At 37.4% G+C, this 21754-nt stretch overlaps 1 long non-coding RNA gene across 1 annotated transcript in view; it reads right to left on the bottom strand.

Moving 5' to 3' along the window:
- Positions 1-7002: 7002 nt before the first annotated feature.
- The window catches only part of LOC128939155 (uncharacterized), a 194252-nt gene continuing 179500 nt past the window's right edge, over positions 7003-21754 (bottom strand). Inside the window, exon 3 of the long non-coding RNA XR_008483206.1 lies at positions 7003-7138. This is a non-coding gene — a long non-coding RNA (uncharacterized LOC128939155). The remainder of the gene's footprint in view (positions 7139-21754) is intronic.

Genomic DNA, 21754 nt, shown 5'->3' with positions numbered 1-21754 from the left:
TGGAGACTTTTTTCTGCAGAAAGGGCCACAGAATACAGCCAGAATCACCTGGGCAAGCCTTTCCTAATCCATTTCCACTCACAGCACAGTCCTCAGGTTCTGCTAGAATCCTGATCTCTCCTCCTCTTTCTAGAGGAAACAACTGTTGTGTCCCATGACAAATTAACCTAGCCAAGGTCCCTGGGCTCAGGATAATGTTTTACTGGTACAACAGCTGCAGCTTGTGATTTGGAGGATATCTGATGAGAGAACTTGAAGGTCCTCTGAAGCTATGCAACTTGTTGGCATTTAAAAATCATAGACGTATTAACAAACATCTGTTACACTACACATCATAACATTTATTGTAACATGCCCTACAATATGCTGCACCATGTTAGTGATAATAATAACTATGATAATTACACATACAAAAAAGGATGTGCAACTCGAAAGCATCAAGTAGAACCAAAATATAAATCTCTCTGACAGAGTTCTCATTTATAATGTAAAACCTTACATGAAAGAAAAACACAAACAGCACAAGGCATCTGAATTGCAGCTCCGATTGAGATCCAAACAAACTAAAGTTAGGTGTAAGGGCAATGTGTACCCAGGGACATAAATAAATAAAAGGAAGCAAGAAAATAGCCTCTTTTTACATCTAGACAGCCCAGAGAATAATAATGTGCTAGTTTTTCAAATCCAAGTACCTATTGAAGATTGTAATGATTTCAGTCTAAAAAGCAATGCTGGAAAGCCTCTTCAGAGATTGCAAGCTCCCACTGTGCAGAAACATTGTGTCACTGCACACGGGTGTAATGGAGACAGACAAAAGAAGTAGTTCAAGGAAAGACGTGGGGAAGCACTGGATGATGTACTTTCTCAGAAAACCTAGTTACAGTTTTATCAGTGACAAAAAAAAAAAGAAGCAGGGGGGGAGGGGGATGGGGTGGAGGTTGGAGTGGGACATGGTTGAGTAATTCCTTGCCCTAAACTGAAAAATCTGCCTCAAAACTGATTACACTGCAAGCAGAGAAGCTTAAGGCATCATTTTATTTTGCTAGAAGTGGTACCAACAATTGGCCATGACAAAGGCTGCAACATGGTTTGTGGTTTTCCAAACATTCTACAGTAACCTACAGTAACCTACCCTTCCAAACTGATCTCTGCTGTCTTCTCTGCTGATCTTTCCATACAAAAAACAAAAATTGAGAAGCTGTGTTAAGGGCTGTGCTAATTATCCTCAAACTTGTCTGCTTGCAGCTTGTTTTACTCCATGTATTTAACTTTCTTTAAAAAAATCAGCATTGTTTTTTACACAAACAAAAGGCACACTAATTGAGAAGAAATTACTCAGACTACTTCAGTTTATACAAAGATTTAATCCTGGATTATCATTTAAAGATGCTGAATATCACATAAAGCATCAATAGTAATTACATTTTATTTACTTTCAGGGGTTGATCCTGTATAATATTTATGAGGTATAGAAAAATATTGTTCTTTTAGGAAATTAAATTTTCAGGAATACATTACCTAGGTTTCTTGTTTTTTCTTAATTCACATATAATCCATTTGACTTCATGTTTTTAAATAAAAATGCTGAGAAAAAAATCATGACATTTTTATTAGAGGTCAAAAGGACAAGAAGATATTTTAAAGCCTGTTTTTAACATAAAAATATTAACACCTAAAGGGAAAGAAGCTATTTAATACTTCGAGTTTAAATGAATCCATTTATATGACAGTTGTAGAACAGCACTGACAGAAAGAGGAGTGAAAGGGGAAACTCAGGATCCCTCTGTTATTATAGGAAGACATTCTTCCTTTTGATAAATACAAGTGTCAAATATTGATATCTAGGGAATTGTCAGACACCTGAGAAAAATACACTAAGAGGCTTCTTTCCATGCTGGATATAGTTATTCCCAACTCTGAACCTTTGCTGCTTTGAAAACAGTCAAGGTCTTTGTGTTTCTTGACACTTTTCAGTCAATACTTTACCTGAGTGAAGTTCCCAAGAAATGGAAATATATTTATAGAAATAGCCACTCAGAACTTCTCAAGGAAGGCAGCCAGGTTATTGCCAATATCTGGATTCCTAAGCCTAGACCACACATTTTGCTCTTTGCAAGTGGCAATGAAAAACCCTGACAGAGAGGAAACTTCTGGGCATCCATCCATCCCACAGGCAGTGGCCGGGATGGAGGATGCAGGACAACCTCTCCAAGAATCACTGCTGCTGAAGCAGGAAAAGAAGCAGCAGTGATTCTGACTTGGAGACATTTATGATACATTGAAAGGAGAGGAAATCCCTTCAAAGACCAACTTTTGCAGCCCTTTTTTACAGTGGGTTACTTCATTTCAAGATTGTGGCACATATTCAAGCAATTATATAAGATCCAGATTACTTGCAAAATACCACTACTAAAGAAGTTAGAAATTTAAAATAGAACAAGAAAAACAGAAGAAATTATACTGTGCAAACAAGTGTGCAGTCATACTTTGTCAGTAATGCATATATGCAAAACTCTTCAGGTGCAGAAATCTTCTTTTTCAAAACCATGCTAAAATGGAAAGCTCTCTGGTGATTCAGAGTTTTCACTTTTGATCTGATGTTTGTGCCATGCAGAAAGAGAGCCCAGCATTTCTCTGTCACCCTTAAGTACCTTAGCTAAATCCCAGCTGGGTGCAGCACAACTCAGACCCGTAACCATATTTATCAGTACTCATGAGATCAGATGTCTCTAACCTGTAACTATAATTTCCCCTGACCATAGGCTCTAATCATCACTATGAAATTTGGAACATAGCTAAATAGTTTTAATCCTTATAACATTAGTAAATCTCTGATATACACCCTGGAAACCATTCCAGCAACTTGTGTTTTATGTCATTTTCTCAGGATCCAAAAATAAATAAAAATATGAGGAAAGCAGAAAGTAAAAACAGAAAAAAAAATTGCAGGATGTTGCTGCCACTGATGTCTCTGGCAACTGGCAGAACTCCCATGCATTTTAATGGGAGTAAGATTTTCAATTTTTAGTACTTGTGCCCTACATATCTTTCGCCTTCAGCTCTTCTCAACAGCATTGACTACATGATGTTCTGAAAAATGAACCTCCAAAATGCAGTTTTGGCCTGTTGGAAAGGTTTATTCTTTTTTTTTTTTAACTTATGCTCAAATTTCAAACATGGGCATAAGGATTATATTTTTATTTTACTACATAAGGGGAGTGAACAAGTCTTGATGCTGACAGAACACTTTATGTGATATTTAGCAACAAAGAAGGAAACTCTGTCAACCCAGAATTCACAGGAGCACCAGTTGGCTAAATTCATGGCACGGTGTGGGAAAATTACCTCAACACTGTCTACTTTTGCTGATTTTTCCTTATGCTGACACTTCTGATGCCCTGAAAGTTGCTGTGTTCACATCCTCTGCTTCTGGTGTCAAAGAACACTCTCAGACTTCACATGCCAAGATGAGGAAAACCTATTGCAATGCCCAAAAGACTTAACTCCTGTCAAATATATTCATTTAACACAAGCACTCTGGTCTATGACTCTGAAATCTTAAAGTGATGGCATGAAGCAGGAAGGAAGGGAAAAAACCCCCAGCAGCTTTTAAAAGAAAATCTTCAGTTAATGGGTAGAGCCACTCCAGTTCATTGCAAAACAAAAAGACAAAAAGTATTGGCCACAAAGACAGAACTAGATTTTCAGATTAGTGCTGTACACAGAGGATTGTACACAATCCTACTGAAAAATAGAACTCAGAAATAACTGCCTCACATGAAAAACAGCCTACTTGATCATACACTTGAAGGGACATACTGTCTTTCTTGTGTCCAGACTTCTCCTTGAAGACTACTTTGATCACTTGGGTCAGTTTTTGACACTGATGTAGATTTATTATTGTTAAATATTGTATTTAAAAAAAAAATTAAAATTGTTCAGCTATTTGGGTGCAGTATTTTTTTTTCTATTCTTGCCAAGGCAATAGAAGCCTAGTGCACAGTGAAATTCCTTCATCATGTGCTACAGATTCCCTAGGCTAAGCAACAATCCCTCTCTTCTTCTTTGTCCTCTCCATTTCCTTAAGTTTACACATATGGGAATAAAACACTTTCAGAACAGGGCCAACAGCAAGCCTGTCATATCAAAGCTCCTGGCTCTGTGAGGTTTTGAGAATGTGTTCCCACACATGTAAAGATTCCCACTGGTGTTGGCATCCCCTCACGTGTCCTCAGAACAGAACAGAGTACCTTGACTTGGAAGGGACCTGTAAGGATCAGAGAATCCAACCCCTGCTCCTCACAGGACTACCCAAAACTGACTCAGAAGACCATGCAGGCCATTTTTTTTGTTTGCCACATCCACCACCTGGGTTGGTTTTCATGGCCATAAGGTCCCTTCTTCTTTCATCATACTGCCACCCAAATTTACTTCATTTTGCAGTATACACAAACAAAGAAATAGAAATTTAATAATCTCAAAAAAGATTCAAAGAAGTGATGAGGCTACATGAAAAAAACCTACCAACATCTGCAAGGCAGATGAAATAATCTGTCTGTGCAGCCCAGGAAGTGTCATAGGAAGGTTTGCACGTTCCTCTGAGCCCTCATGTTGGAAAGACATGGATCAGCTGGAGTCACATGTAAATCACCAGGCCTGTGAGGAAAGCCCAAAGGAACTGCACCTGTTTAACCTTAAAGCAAAGAAAATGGAAGGAGGCATTTGAACAATGACTACAGTGTAGAAGATAATTATATATTTGCTTAATCCGTTCTGGGTACAAAAAAAAAAAAAAAAAAAAGAATAGACTTAAGCTTCTGATTTTAATAAAGCTCTGGACTAGGTTTCCCTGTGCAGCAGTGAAATTTCACCCACTGAGGGTCTTCCAGAGCAGGCAGGACAGACTTGAATGATACAGGTGTACACTGATCATGCAGCGGGATCATCAAATTTGTGATTACACACACAAATGCAAAAATACACTTTCACCCTTCTTATTTTTTAGTCATTTATTCTTGAGAAGAAACACAGAAAAGTTTTCAATGGTCAGGAGGGACTGCAGGAGCTTTTTGTCTCTCTCACATTCTTTCCTCTTTTGCCTTTTCACTCATTTTCTTAAATTTTATTTTCATAACTTATTCCAGAAAAGGAACCATTTCTTTTCCTTTGCAAAGCACCTAAAGGTTCAGGTAAAGTAAAAGCTGGGTCTGAATGACCCTTACTTTCCCATGACAACACTTAATGGATAGGATTTTTGTAAAATACCTACATTTTCAGACATTTGCCCATACAAGCATATACTGAAGATTCTGATTTTTTTTCCATCCACTTCATTCTCATAACTGTGAAGTGAAGTAGCTGTTAGCAAAGGAAACTTTCTGGGGATTGCCATTCCCACAAGGATACACTCACAGCTTTTGTGTTTTCTTGGAGACAGCACTTTTATACAGCCAGAGATGTAATTTTATAAACAATGGAAGCAGTTCTACTGAAAAAAAAGATTTTTGAAAACAAAACACATACTTTTTACTAATCCTGGTAACAATGATAGACTTGCACAAGCTTTTGAAACAAGAACATAAGAAAATAAAATGAGATGCATAAGAGGAAAAGAAGAGAAAATTAATAGATATTAAAAATGTATTATCGGAAGCAGGTAATTTTGTGACCTCTCCAAGACTAAAGATTTGAGATTTGATTCAATCACAAGTGATCTGTAGAGCTGCTGTTAAATTTCCTATTCTTGCTCACATCAAAAACTAAGATTTGCTTTAATAGGGGTTGAACATACACAGAGAAAAAACAATAATTCTGAAGGGTTATTCTGCTGGCTTTAGCCCTTCCTGCATTTCACCTGGGAAACACTAACAAGAGCTGCATTTCTTCGATATCTAACCTCTGCAGACAAAAATTGCTCATTTAATTTTAAATGTAGGTTATGACCATGATCTTGGTTTAGTAAGGGACTGATGCTTTAAAACATTCTTTTCTTAAAGAATGGCACGGTGTGGGAAATCACAGTATTGTATCTCAGTATGTTTGGCTTTCCTCAGTCTTTCTAATGAACACACCAAAGGGAGTCAGTACAGCAGAGGGAATGCAACATTTCCTGACATCACCTATTTATCTAGCACAAAACTGGAAAGATTTTGAAGGCAATGAAAACAATTCAGAGAGAGCAAGGTCTGGCCACTAGTTCTGCCCTGGCTATATGTGTTCATTCCTTAATTCACCAAGAATTTCAGTCTCCTCATCCTGTTTCTGTGCTCAGTGTTGGATTTGAGCTGCTCTTTACTATGTTGGGGTTTTGTTCCTCTACTTGTTGTATTTTTTTTCTGAACACTGAAGCATTTTTTAAAATACTAAAAAGAGCATACAAACATGCAACTAAACCAAAAGAATCAAGCATGGCACAGTAGGAGAAGAAAGCTTCTGGGGAGAGAAAGCAAAACTGTGACAGATGGAAAAGTCTCAATGGATGAATGGTACTACTACAAATAAGTAGCAGGCAGCCAGAGGGAATCAAATAATGATTATAGAAGAAAAATGAGGGTTAAAAAATGGGGTAAAAAACCTTCATCACTGGCAGAAAATTCAAGAGTAGTAATGTATAATATTTGTATGAGGGAGGTTTAATCATATGCTTTCCACAAACAGGGGAAGCAGTAAAGACAAAGAAGGCAGACAGCTGACAAGCATGCCAGTGTGGACAGTAAAAAGCTCAACATGTCCTTGGAGAGGAAGGAATGTACTCCAGGATTCAGTCTGGCATGCCCCCAAACCTGAACAGATTACTTTCTGACGATCAATACCTGTAACCACCAGAGGCCTGTTGGAGTGTTTAAAAAAAAACAGAAAAAATCAGCTTCAAAGAGACCTGGTCCCGAGCTCACATTTTCTTTTTGCCACTGGGTGCTGAGGTAAGAGCTTTGGACAAGGCTCATTTTTCATCTCTTTATAGGTCTGCGGATGGAATATGAAGTGTCGCAGCATGCTCCCAGGGCTTCGCTGCGCCGGCTTCCTGTCCCAGGGACGAGCACTCCCAGGATGACACTCGTCCCCTTTGACCAAAGCTGGCATCAGATCTTTCACAACAGCCTGGTTAATGTCTTCTTTCACATCCATGACTCCTATCCACCTAGAAAGGAAAAAAAAATGAAATCCTTATTGTTTTCTTAATTTAAGTCCCGTTTCCTTTGGAGAGAGATAGAAAAACCAAGAAAGTTCCTAATTTTGTTTGAAATGTCACTGATCAACAGATCCAAATACAGCTTAGCTATTTTAGAGAAGTACAGTAGTCTCTTTTTCAAATACTATACTATACCTGAATAGAAATTAATTCTCAGATTTTTCCCAATAATAGAATTTAATCACAAGCACATGCAGAAAAAAATGCATTTAGACATTACTATGAGTAGGAAGCAAAAATTCATACATGTTTCTGGAGTCACAGAGTACTCCATATAGTTTGATGTCTCCAATTACAATTCCATCTTTTCCTCTCTCACATTAAGCTTAATTTTCTTTTGTCTTTTCCCCATTCATTTTTCAAATACTGCAAGGCAGTGCCTATTTTCCAGAAAGAACTGATGCAATTTATTTTTTTGTCCATCTACCTTCACTGCTGTAAATGACTGATCTGAATAAGGGAAAAGAGAACAACAGCAAATCTAAGCAGCTTTTTAAGGAAACAGCAAAGAAAAGGAAAAAAGGAAAAAAGAAAGAAAGAAAGGACTGTATTATTAATAGCAAAGTCCAGGATGATGGATGAAAAGAACAACAATATCCTTTAATCATAAAGCACTAACATTCCAGCAGTGCTGGTAAGTGACTGGAGCAGTGAAACCATTTGAGACTTAAACAGATGGATTAGGAAAGGTTCCACTGTGGGTTCCTGGACAGATTTCAAAACAGCAGCCTGGTTAACTAATGCACAAAAAAGCAAGTGATTCTTCCAATCAATAAGCTTTTATGTAAGCATATTTGAGATATAATATTTAAACACAGCAGACAAGTGGGGAATCAGGAATTCCTCATGCTGGGCTAGCAAAGCAATAAGTTTTACTTGAATCTGGAGATCTCTTTTTTCCCAGCAAATCGCAAAGGGATTTTATAGCTAATGTTGTCGCCACATGTTCATCAATATATTAACAGCTCCTGATGGTTTTGCGAAAATGATGGTGAGTACCAAGTCCAAAAAGAAGCTATTTTTTACAAATACATTTTAAAATACTCCTTTAGGGACAACTTAACCAGATTTTCATTGAATGAAGGAAACTACACTAAAATTAATTATTTACTACCTTTCCTAGTGAGCACCTTTTCCACAAAGAATTAGAGGGGGAGTACAATCAAAACCCCAGGTCATAGGAGCTGATTGCCTTCAGCATGATAACATGTATTCTAGGTAAGAAATGGAGATGGAAAATGGCAATGGTTTTATAAGGATATTTTTACATCTCTATTTCAAAATATCTTTTAAAGGAGGCTATAATTTTTAAGGAATTACTGGCAATGACTACTATGTCTCTTTCTCTTAAGTACCCAGTTGCAGATAGAAGTATGATATTTCATAAAGGTTTCATAAAAATGACATACCATAGACATTTATATAGATTATTATTATTATTATTATTATTATTATTATTATTATTATTATTATTATTTTGTCTAATAACTTGCAGTGTTCCAAATATAGAAACAAGCACCACAAGGGGAAATTTCAGGTACAAAGGAAAATTTCAGGGTCTTGTACGATACTTGGAGTTCTAGGCCATGGTCTCTAGTGCTCTGTTTATACCATAATGAAGAGAGCTGCAAATTTATACAGTTTACCAATATAGGCTTCCCCTTCTCAGCTGAAATCTGGCTGCAACATATTTGATCTAAAATCTTACACGTATTCAGACAGGAATTTTGCGTATTTTGCATGATATCATATTCTTTAGGAAACATTTCGATAGTGTTTCCTAAAGACTAACCTTTTAGCATTTTGAGTTTTCACATTTTGGGGTATCTAGTCAGTTTTCAGAAGTCTTTTTGAGACTTTTCATGGCTATCACCAAATTACATCCCCCGGTAAAAGTCAGAACCAAGAGAACACTGTGGAAGTATACACTGATTATATGTCCCAATGGAGTTTCAAAAAACCCCCTCCCACTAATATTTGACCAAGTAAGAAAGAACTTTTCAGTTTTTCAAGACACTTCAGAATCAAATGTCTTGTTTAATTATAAATACATCCTGCATTTTACCAGCACACAAAGTAGTCATTACATACGTAATATTTGTCACTGGATTCTTGCCTGCTAGAAACCAGGTTGTAATCGCACTTTTTGATGTCCCAAGGACTTTGCTGTGGCCTGAAGTATCAGACTGATGTGGAGCTAGGACTTTGCTTCTTTCCATCAAGGAATTTGGACTCCATGACCTATGGGGTTGCTACTTTGGCTTTCCTGGCTCCCCTTTAAATTGCCAGCCAGGACCTCTGCTGAGTACATGTGTAGGTCTCAATAGATGTATGTATTTGCCTCAAGGTTTACAATGTAAATGTTCTTCATAAATTGAAAAAGGATACTGGGGGGGAAAGTGCCCACAGCCCCAAAGCAATAGGTTTATTTATCTGCCCTATAAGAATAGCATCTTTCAGTCCCCAGGGTATGACCCTCACAGGATTAAATGTCATTCATTGTCAGAGTAACTAAACAGCTGGCAGAAACTTGTAGTAAACCTGTAGTATTCAGTAAAATCCTCTGAAGACAGCGGAAAGAGTTCCTTCCAATTTTCTGAATGGGGTCTTCCCCTTTCTGAGACTAAAACCATCTTTTCCTTCTCAGTCTACATACCAGTTGTAAGTAAAAAGTATTTTTTCTTTTCCTCTTTACTAGTATGAATTTCAGAGTGAAGGTGGAAGAGGAGGAAGAGCATTATAAGAAGTCCTGCTCTTGCCTTTCCTCTGGGCCAGTGTGTCTCTAACTCAATCCCCATCAGTACATGCTGCATTTAGCGTTTGGAGCAATGGCAGCATAAATTCTCTCTCCTTTTTCTAGTTATTCCAATTCTGTGACATTTTGTGATGATCTGAGGGCATGTTTACAATCAGTAAAAATATACTGATGTCATGAATAGACTAGAACCCAGATGCTATGATTCAACTTCAGCTGCCAATTACTGCTATTTTGAATACAAACAAATCTGAAAGTAAAAACATCAAATTAAGGGTATTAAATATGTTAAGCAGATTTTGAAGTTTTACCCTATTTCTACTTTAAAGGGAATTACAAATTCCAGAAAAGGAATAGAGTTCTTGCCTACAATTAAAACAGTAAATGGTATTATATTCTGTGTAGCTCTTAGGAGTTCGATCCCCCACCGTTATCTGTGGGATGCTTCACACTGTCACAGTAGGGCAGTTCAACATTTCAACCTCTTACTGTAAAAATTAACCTGTTTTTTCTAATACATTTTGAACTCTGTTCACAGAAGCCCACATTGCATGAAATTCACAGGCCCCCACAGAGATAAAATAATTCTCGTTTTTGGTGCACAGCTGAGGAATGCTAAAAATAGTTGAACATACCAGGAAAAAAAAAAATCCTTTGGGGACTGCAGTATCTTTGCTTCTCTGGAAAGAAAACAAATAGATAAGCATATATGTGTACAATTACATCCAATTTCTGTATACTACACAAAGTAGTTAGTCTAAATTCTGGAGATTCCTGAATCTCCCACCTATCTAATTATTATACTTCTCTATTCCAAATGTAGAAGAACACTGCATTAATCTCAATTGCTGAATAACTAATAGCTGCTGTTGCTTCCATTTAGTGGAAGAACATCTTAAATATTAATACATGTAAGAAACATATAATTTTGTTGAATATATAGATATATGTGCACATATCTAAATGAAGATGCACTTTCATGCACACATGTGTGTGTAAAAAATCCTCAATATACTTTGTTGTCTGACTTCAGATTTATTTGGGTAGAGTCTTGCATCACTGGCATAATGCTTACATGGAGAGGTTGGATTGACTTGAACCTGAGTCACTAGGAGGACAAAGGTTTTTCATTAAAACCTTGCTGATTAGCCCTAAAAATGGCACTGGTGACCTTGGAGAGAGCACTAGTTTTCTTCACTAGAAGCATGGAAGATTTGAAAGTGTTAAAGTCCTGATGTGCATATATACACTGATCTCAACACTTTGATCTGCTCTACTTTCTTCTGAGTTATTTTTTTGAATATTTTTAAGGAAGATGTATCAGCAGTAAGACCAGTTATAATACATTTCATCTTTAAATATTCCTATATACTACAATATATGTAAAAAGGCATTGAATCACACTTTTATAAACAGCACAAAAAACTTATCAGGAGTTGAATAAAAGATACGTATGTTCATTACTGGCTGTGGCAAATTTCTTTTCGGATGCTATGTGTTTTAACAGCCCTTTATTCCTGTCTATATGTCTCTCAAAGTGAAAACAGTTTTATTAGATGTTGTGGCAGCCTTCAGATTTTATTCACACAAACAAACAAGATATTACTTGGTGCCAAAACATTTGTATGGGTACTGAACAATCATCATTAAAGCAGTCAACATTAAGCATTCAGAAATGGTTAACACTCCAAAGCATTTAGGTAGATATAGGTTTCAAAAATAAAAGAGGTTTTAAAACTGGTTTTCATCTATCTACAGATTTTTTTTCCTTTTTAATGAAAGTATTCTGCTTTTACATAAGATACCATGAACTCATCCTTAAAAAAAGGGGATATGTAAAAGTGGAAATGTTAAAGTGTCCTTTAACCATTGATATTAAATATTAACCCAAATTAAGAATAAAAATAAATGAAAACCCCTGATGGATATTACATCTATAAGTAGCACACTTTTTAACATTCACTATACATGAGAGTAATCATGTTTTTATTCATGCAAATATTCTTGTAGGAAGCACCTGTAGTGAACATGGTGTTGTAATGAGATATGTAGGTCATATCATAGAGAATGACTGTAAAATTTAGCCACTTGATGCACTTGCAGGTGTGAAACATCTCAAAGGCTCTGTTCTGATTAAATGAATTTCAAATTCTGTGACAAGAATTAACATGCCCTGTGCAGGACTGGGTGCTGAACACGCAAAGATATTTATAAATTCTCTTGATGCTCTTAATATTAGGGTAATCAGTTTGCTCTTTCCATTTGTAATATTTATTTCATGTAGTACAAGAGATTGCCATTTCAAACTATCTCTGTTTGCTTGGCTTAAGGAAAAAAAATCCTAAGTTTTTTTTAGTACATCTGTCCCCTAGTCACTGTCTTCACTGTTATCTCTAAATCATGAGGCTTGGGACAACACGAGGCCAAAGACAGAACTTTGCTTTGCATATTCTTTGTATGAGGTTCTGTTTGTCATAATTTTTTTTTTTAGATTTTCACGCCACAGTCAACTTTAACTCAGAGGATCGGTTTCAACATCATGTCTGCCTCTGTCACCAAAAGACCAGTGGCCAACAGAGGGATGCTACTCATGGCCTTTACCTTCCCTCCTCCAGGGCTCACCTTCATCTCCTTGCAGACTTGGACCCAGAGCAAGTCTCAAGCTACTGCTTTTGTCACAAGATGCCTTAATTCTCCCTCAGTGTTCCACTTTTCTATATCTTAATCTGACTCCTATAAAGAGTCTAGAGTTACTCAAGGCTGAATGACATTCCTAATCCACCAGTAGTTAGTTAGAGCTGAGCCATGGCTCAAGGCTTTCCTTATCCCATAGCCCAGAAATGAAGCTTGGTATCTCTCTCTGAAGAGCCAAGGCTTTATCTGGGCCATCAAGTCAGCCACAAAACCATACAAGTTAATTGGAAGCATTAAACTGAGAAGGATTCTGAATCAAGCCATGACCGCTATTAGCAACTGAGTATTGGGGTAAAGGTGGATAATAATTTTTTACTATACATAATGATTGTCTTAAATTTGCACATTAGGCAAATCCTCAACAGTGAATGGGGTCACCAGAAATCATGCTCTGAGGTTCAGCAGTTGCACAAATACACAGAGAGCTTACGTGAACCAGAGAAATGAAACCTGTCCAAGATCCTAAAAGCTCCCAAACCGACATGCAGCTTTAATGTGAGCAACTGTAAGATGATTTATTTTTTTTCAGATCAAATACACAAAGTTCTGGATGTAATTCTGTTAAGCAGTTTTACATCTTGCCACTAGGACTTTTTTTTTCCTCTGTGCTAAGCTTTAATATCCTTTCAAATGCATTAATGTGTCCCTGGAACAGACGCTTAGAGACTCCTGCATGCTTTGAATATTTCCACTTTAAAGAGGGCTTTCAGTACGTACTGAGACTCTGTGTACCACCTCCCTGGCACGAGAGCTTGTAAAACACTAAGGGAAATGCCTCTTTTCCCAAAACATGTCCAAAAAGAAAAATCCTGCTTCAGGTCATCCCACAGTTAAGGAAAAAGAAAAGGTGGGACCATATAAAACACCTCTTAGAGATATACGCAAATATTTGTTTCCTTTTCAGCTGACTCCCATCTCAGAGGTTTGCATTTGAATTTCAGGTGTGAGCAGTGCCTGTATGCCAAACAGAAGCTGCGGCAAAAACAGTAAACTCCAACCAGATTCTTTCAAAAAGCTCTGTGTTCTTTTTTCTTTAAATGCTATAATGCAGCTCAATATAATGGTAGGAGTTCATGTATTGGAAGGGTTAATTTCAGACAAACAAAATATTACTTTTATTTAAAGGTTCAACATGAAATGTCTGCACTCCAAGTCTGTGAATAAGCCTGAGCTCTAACGAGCCTCACATACTTTCATTGTTATTGCAAAGAATTTCCCCATTGAATATAAGACTTCATATTCCTACCCTATAATGACTCATAGTAGACAGGAAGGGCTGAAAAAAATGTCACTGAAATACTATTTAAAAAACCCCAAAAACTATTTGATTTGTAATTTGATCCTCTGGACTTCTGTAAATGCTTAGTTGAGTAATTTGGTTAGACACTCTGGTGCGTCTGAGTTTTATCTTGAAAAGACACACTGGAAGAGTCTTGAAAACTAGTTCTGCATGCAGCAGCAAATATCTTCTAGTGCTCTGATCACATTGCTGTACTAGCATGCAACTACAAAATTACCCCACTCTCTGCATGGATCTCAAGTGCACTTTCAAAATGAGTTCTTTCTTTCCTATCAGCACTGAAGCTGCTTGGTAAATGCCTTTTACAGATCTATTGACATTCATGCTTTTAAAATAATAACTTTATGGACACTCCAGATAATGAAATAGAGTTCATGAGAAAATGTAACTGACCATCTACTTACTTGTGGGTCTGGGAGGGCTTTGCACAGAAGCTGGTAAAATGAAAATGTGGCATGCAGGAAGGATGTGAGGATTGATTTGCTATGCAAACCTGATGAAACTCAATGGGGAATTTTGTAGTTTGATGAAAACAAAAAGTAAAGCTAAGAATAACAAACAAAATAATAGTAGTATAAATAAACCACAAAACCACCACAGCGTGTAAGCTTAAGTGCAATAAGAGGTGTATTATCTCTTTAAGTTGAATAGACTCCTCTCAAAAAGAGAAAAAAGAGTGTTCATGCAGACTCTGAATTGCAAAATCTTGTTTTGCTAAGGGACTTTCTAAGAAGTTTTGTGTGCATTAGCACACAGCATGAGGAACAAAGAGAAGAAATTTGAGGTGTGCATGCAATTGAAGGGCTAGGAATTTACTGGGATCACATGGATGTTGTGGGATAGCTTCCACAACTGCAGTGCTGCAATAGGTGCTGCACCAGACCTTCAGGAGAGATGGGCTAGGATGGAAAGCAGGAGGGATGGGCTAGGATGGAAAGCAGGAAGAGTTTGCCTGCATGTGAAAGCAGCAGAGATGCCTGGAGCTCTGCCTAGGGGTGAATGATGAGCCAGCTGAGATTTGTGGGTCAGGAGCAGTGTGCAGGCACACATAAGCAATGTCGCAGTGAGTGTCTTGCCCTCACTACAGTGCAGTGTAGTTTGGTGAACCCCTTTAGGTATCTAGGACTGAAGAGAGGTGCACAGGAACCAAAGACATCGGATTTTGCATTCTATGCTTACCACAAAAAATGCTCAAAGTGAGGACTCTACAGAAAAGTGCTAAAGACAAAGACTTCTGCTTAACAGTTTGTGCTGTGTCAGAGGCAAGTCAAAGGTGCTTGCAGTAACTAAAGTAACACTAGAAAGGAAGAGTAGAGCTGGAAGTTTGCAGTGTATATTGCCACTAAGTCAATATATTAAGGAAATGTAGCTATAAATTTCCTGAAGAAAACCATATTTTTTCTATAAGTTAAATTATGTTCCATGTTTTCTGGTAACATCTATTTTAAACTACACTGTACTGCAAAGGCAAGATTTTAGAATGGTCTAAATTAGTCCGTGGTGATTACCCACATTGTGCAACTTACTACTGTTTTATTAATGCAAGATTAAAGATAATACTTTACTGGAAGAGATAACAGCAGAATTAACCTCTATTTACCTTGACATAATAAAGATTTAATAAAACATGGGAAAAATGTCAATGAACAGCATAATTATTCTAACATGAAATTTAAATGTAACTTAATTCTGTATTCTGCATATTTAATGCTTTAAGATTAGTCATCATTGTTCTTTTCTCCCTCTTACAATGCATACTTAAAAATATTTCAAGCAGACTCAGACAATTTGCTTATTAAATGTATACTAATTTATTTAAAGTTTCAGATGCATTAAACCTTAAACTCCCTTTTTTTTCTTTTTGGAAAGATATCCACCAAACCCCTGCAACCAATATATATCTCCATATCTCACCCTTGTCCAAATTTTTTACTATTGAATCAAAGAAGCTCCTTGCAGTTTTATTATATCAGACAGGCATCAAAGGGGCAGAACACATAGGATTGAAAAATAACACAGCTGCACTTTGCAATGGAGTGTTCTGTATCTGGCCGTGTTTTGTTGTTCATGTAATACTTTTCAATAAACAAAGATGTCAATCAACTTTCTTTGCAGCACATCACATTTCAGATTTAAACCACTTCAGACACAGAGCTGCCCCAAGCTCACACGTTTAACAGATAAAAATTCAGCTTTCTGTCAAGGCAGAATACAGTATTGATTGTAGACTGTATTTAGGCTGGTGTCTGTTGGAGCTATATTACTTTCAAACTCATACAAAGTCCACTATGGAGACATAACACAAAAAGTGTTTCTTGGTTTTTTTAAACTTTCTACATTGATTAGTGGCAATTTCTAAATAAATGACAAAAGAAAAAAAAAAGCAGCCAGGGTTAGAGTCTATCCAGAAATCAGTGATGGGGGAAGTTACAAAAACATGATAGTAATCATGAAAACTTTGATCACTTGATTTGATTCTAGTGCTTTGCAAATTAGCATAATTATTCAAACATGCTTCATTAAAAATCACGACTGTACAAGTCCTTCAGTTTAATGATCCAAGAACATAGAGAATGAGCTAAGCTTTAAATAAATACATCAACTTCGTACTAGATGGCCATGTCAGAGACTGGCAGGTTATTTATTTTAAATAAAATACTGAATGCTCTCTTGTTCCTTGCACAGTGCAGGAGACTGATGACTTGCTAAAAGGTGCAGCATGTTAGCTAGTATCTTTTACTGTTTATCCTCACATCCACCTGTGCTTCTCCTGGGATCCCATAAGGTTGGATATCATGTCACTCCTAAGCTACTGGGAGATTGCCATAAAATCCCAGTAAATCTCCAACTAATTACATTTGAACTGTAGGTGTCATAGTTGATTTTGACCTTCAAAGTTTGGCAGAAGTTTGGCAGCCTTTAAGGGGGCCCCACACTCTGCAATAATTTTTCTGTCATGTCAAAATTTAAAGGTACGAATAGGCTGCAAAATTAAATATGCATAAAAAAGTAAACAAAATACCCTGCTTATTAATATATAATTTCCCAGAAAAATCAAAGAAATACACTTATCCATGGCAACCAAAATCCTTGAGAATGTGCTGACATTCTCCTAAATCTGTAGCTGACAGAACACCAGTTGGCATCATTGGAGGGTTAAGAGAAACTTAACAAATTTGACAGAGGAAAGGGAAAACAAAATCCAAGTTAAGTTGTCACTCTCTGCTTAATTTCATATATACATATATCTTGAGACATAGCAGGGCAGCTCTTGTGAGTGGCTGTGAGTCAGGTTCCTGTTAGATTGTTACTCTTAATGTGGCTGCTTAGTTTGGGACTTTGCTTTTCTAAGTATTGGGTAACTGATTACCAAGATTTTATTCATCCACAGCAATTATCTCTGCAGTGAAGTATCATTTTACAGCCCCACTTCCACCAAAATCAAACAAAACAACCCTCCCCCCAAAAAACTCCCAAACAACAACAAAACCCAAACAAAGCCCACAACTGGCTGCCAAGAAAAAAACTGCATAAAATCTCTCCCTGCTGGCTTTCCAGCCACAATTGCAAATGTCCTACTGTCCAGACTGTGAACATCCCAGCTGTCATCCAGGGACCTTTAAAAACTGAAACAAAGCCATGTGCCAGCAATACTAATAGCTGACAGAGAAACTTTGTGGAATCATGGACCTGTAGAATGGTTTGGGTTGTAAGGGTACCTTGAAGGTCATCAACTTCCAACACCCCATCTATGGGCAGGGACACCTTCAACTAGATCAGGTTGTTCAGATCCACCACCTCCATTCTGGCCTTTTCATTTTAAAAATTCAAACAGAAATTTGCAAGTAAGGAAATGAAGGATATTAACACTTTTTACACTTAAAAAGTTGGTCTTATGGATCCATAAACATTGATTTAAATGAAAACACTAAAATACTTTTGAATGAAAAGAGGATGACTTCTGATATGGTTCATTATTTCTTATATTTGCCTACAAATCGTTATGTTTCTGCAAATTTTACATGGATTTTTTCATACAATTTTGAATTAAGCTTGTCTTAATCCAGATTTGAATCTCAGCAATAGATTATTGTCATGTGTTTCATACTGTCTACATGTAGTTAGCTATTATTTGCAGAGAGGCAGTTTTTGAAAACTCTTGAACCAAATGTTTTCTTTCATCATCGAGGATTTTGTAGTTTAGGGTGAAAATGACACAGTAGGTTACTGCAAACTCACAAATTGTTTGGGAGACAGAAGTCTACAAATAATCATGCACACTCAAGTATTATTTTTTGATCCTTAGGGAAAATTTCATATTTATCAGGTCGCTAATAAAAAGGATTGGAGAATAAAAGGTTGAGTTTACTTTGTTTTACAAAGACAGGGTAAAAACGCTTAAAAGTTGCAAATAAGGGAAATTAATTTCAAAGGAAAGGTCAAAAATAAGAAAGAACATCTCTAAAATTATTTAACTGTTGGGGGCTAGCTATGCTAATTATTTCACAATTCCAGCTACCCTGTGGGGCTGGTCACAAGAATTTACTGCACAAGACAGGACTGGCATTCTCTGGGGAGATCCCAGTGCTATATACACTCTCCTCTTTTTAAAGCAGGCTACCCAAGCTCTCTCCCTCCCATTGGAATGTGCAAAATAATAAGAAATGAAAATGTTGATTACATTTCTTTCCTCCTCCATGCTGTTATTTTCAATCCCTTCTTTTCCTGGCCTCAACAATGATCAAGCACAAAAACACCACATGGTAATGCAGAGGATTAGAGCATTTCCCACCACCCTGCCCCAACCCAATTAACCTCTTTTAATTAATATTTCTGCTGTGTTGCTTAATTTGCACTTCTTATTCTGGCTTTTCATGCCTTCTTTTCCTCACATTTTGAAGACACGCAGGTAAAATTTGTCAGTAACAGTCTTTGAAAACCAATTCTTTTGTAATAATAATTTTGAGATTATAATGGTTACTCTGCCATGAATTTAATGTAAAGACACACATGACATAATCAATGGAGAAATTCACAATGAAGAGCTTAAATTCAGTGGCATGCACCCATACACTCAGTTTATTTAGGCAGATCCTATTGGGAACACTATCACGGGGCTACAAAAGAAAAGAAAAAGCCACTATAAAATTTAAAAGTCCTTCTTATCATAGCAATGTGAGAGATTTTTCAGTTTTAGTCTTTGGGCAATATTTTCTTATTTTATTGCGATAATACTTTTTTTCTGGTGGCCATGGGGACAACACTTTTGTTCATGCAGGAACCCTAGATCAAATGATAGCTGAGAGACTATTTTAAATTTATGTAGCCTCAATTTTCAGCCTACAGGTCATGCAAGCTCAACCTTTCATTAATGAAATGCTGTCGATATTTCCCTGATATTGCCACAGGTTGACATATGGCATAATTCCAGTGTCAGATTTTCACACATTAGTGACTGGAAAATCAAGAATATTCCCCAAGACACCTGAGGTATGATTAATTCTCTAATAGTCTTTCTGTATCAGTTTGAGAGGAAGAAAGGGATCTTCCAGGGACGAAAGAAAGTGGGAACATTAGAAAGAAGACAGCCTTGGCTTCTTGCCTGGAGCACTGACTTGGCCAGCTGCCCCACATGACAACCTTTGCCATCCTGAAGCCCAAATAAGATGCCAGCAGCAAGGCAACAGCTTGTAATGTACCTTGAGCAGAAATAATGGCAACATTATCCCATGAAAGCATCCGCGAGGAAGAGGAGTTAGTGATGAGGGTAAAATAAAGGTGAACGTCTTCTATCTGTTGGCTTAGGGATGGGAGTCTGTCACTATTTTTGAAGGTTAAGGCAAAGTTAGAGAAAAAAAAACAGTGCTGAATATTTTCTAGAGGAAGCAGATGCTCAGGGATGTCCTTCGCTAAGTTGAGTATTAAGGCCAACATTCACATGTATGAAATTAAGAAAGCTGGACAGATTTGGCATTGGAAAAGGTCCAGGTCTGGCCCTCATCAGGTATGCAGGGACATCTTAGCAATGGGGAAACACTTGTCAGTGAGATTTTCATTGCTGAGACACCCAAAGCTTCCAATCTAGAGTATCTATTTTTGTCCTAAAGTAACTGCCTTTTAATAGGATAAAACACATCAACTGCCCATGAGCTGGCAGGCTGAAGAACAATTAAACCACTTTCAGGACCAAGCTTTGCAAAAACAACCTCATTCGTTTCCCATTTTCCCACATTGTTTTGTATTTTTGAGGCATCTGCAATTGAAGAGCTAAATGGCTAAAACAACCTAAACACAAACATTTGCAAAATCATTTTCTTGCTGGCTAAGCATGTATCAAGCAGCAACCTGATGAAAAGCAACAGTTGTTTTTTAAGCCCTAAAATTTGTAATGGAATTTGTACTGAGCTGAAATTTGTGATGGGAATGATGACAAGGCCACTAACCAGTTCAGATTTAGCAGTGCTGCTATAATAAACAAAGTAAAGCAATATTAGTCTTGCACACAAATTAGGCTGTCCAATGTATGGAAGTCCACTGTCTCCTTCTAACATGAACTTCATTATTAGAAAGTTGGTTTGGATTGCTAAGCATAGAAATGATGAAAATGAATGTCAAAGACAGCCCATCAACACATTAGTTTCCAGTTTCAGGGAAACAGGATGTGCACAGCTATACAGACAGAGACAGACACAGAGAAAGGAGTCCTAGTATTATTAATATACAACATATATTTAACTCATCACATCTCTTATGCTATTTTTCAGTTGTTGTCAATGTGGTATAGGCAATGTTTTTATACCCCTGTGTATTTTTATATGAGTTTCCCTTACTGCAAATTACCTTTGCTGCAGAACAAATCTTTGCTCATGATGGGAAGTACAGCTTTGTTCCTTTCTGCAGTTTTTCTGTTTTTCCCATTCACTGTGGACTCAAGATTGCTGAGCCAGTGCAAGAGCAGAAACCAATGCCTTTAAGTGCAGAATACTGACAGAGAGACAAAATGTAAACCCAGCTCTTTGTAAGTAGAAAATCCTGCTCTGGAAAAGAAGGTGTGCTGTGGTTTAAATGCACCTGTCAACTAAGTCCCACACAGCCGCTCACTCACTCCCACTGCAGCAGGGAGGGGGAGACAATCAGAAGAACAGAAGTAAGAAAACCCTTGTTTTGAGTTGAAAACAGTTTGATGGATAAACTGTTCTACACACAAGCCATGCATACAAGCAGTACAAAAAAGGAATTTGTCCACTGCTTCCCATGAGCAGACAAGTGTTCAACAATTCCCAGGAAATCAGGGCTCCACTACACTCAGTGCTGACTTGGGATGACAAACACCATCACTCTCAATGTCCATCCCCTTCCTTCTTCTTCCCTCAGCTTTATATGCTGAGCATGATGCCTTAGGGAGTGGAATGTCTCTTTGGTCAGTGGGGTCAGCTGTCCCAGCTGTGTCCCCTCTCAGCTCTTTGTGACCTTCTACCCCTGTTGGACTGGGGTGAGAAGCAGAAAATACCTTGACTCTATGCAAGCACTGGTCAGCAGTAAAGAAAACATCCCTGCACCAACAACAATGTTTTCAGCACAAATCCAAAACCCAAAAGAGCCCATACTAGCTGCTGTGAAGAAAATGGACACTATCCAGCCAAAACCAGCGCAAAGTGTCCAGGATCAGCCATTACAGACCTTAAGGTCTGGTGAAAATATAAGTTCTTCTAAGTGCTTTTTGCCAGCAGTGAAGCAAATCAGAAAGAGATGCACATTAGGGAACACAGACCATCTCATGGCATATAATGGATATGCCAAATTTCAGAAGTATCTT

Source organism: Melozone crissalis, unplaced genomic scaffold (assembly GCF_028551555.1).
Source record: "Melozone crissalis strain CALT ecotype California unplaced genomic scaffold, PUWL_Pcris_2 ptg000027l_1, whole genome shotgun sequence".
NCBI lineage: Eukaryota > Metazoa > Chordata > Aves > Passeriformes > Passerellidae > Melozone > Melozone crissalis.
This window is presented reverse-complemented; position numbering and strand designations above follow the sequence as displayed.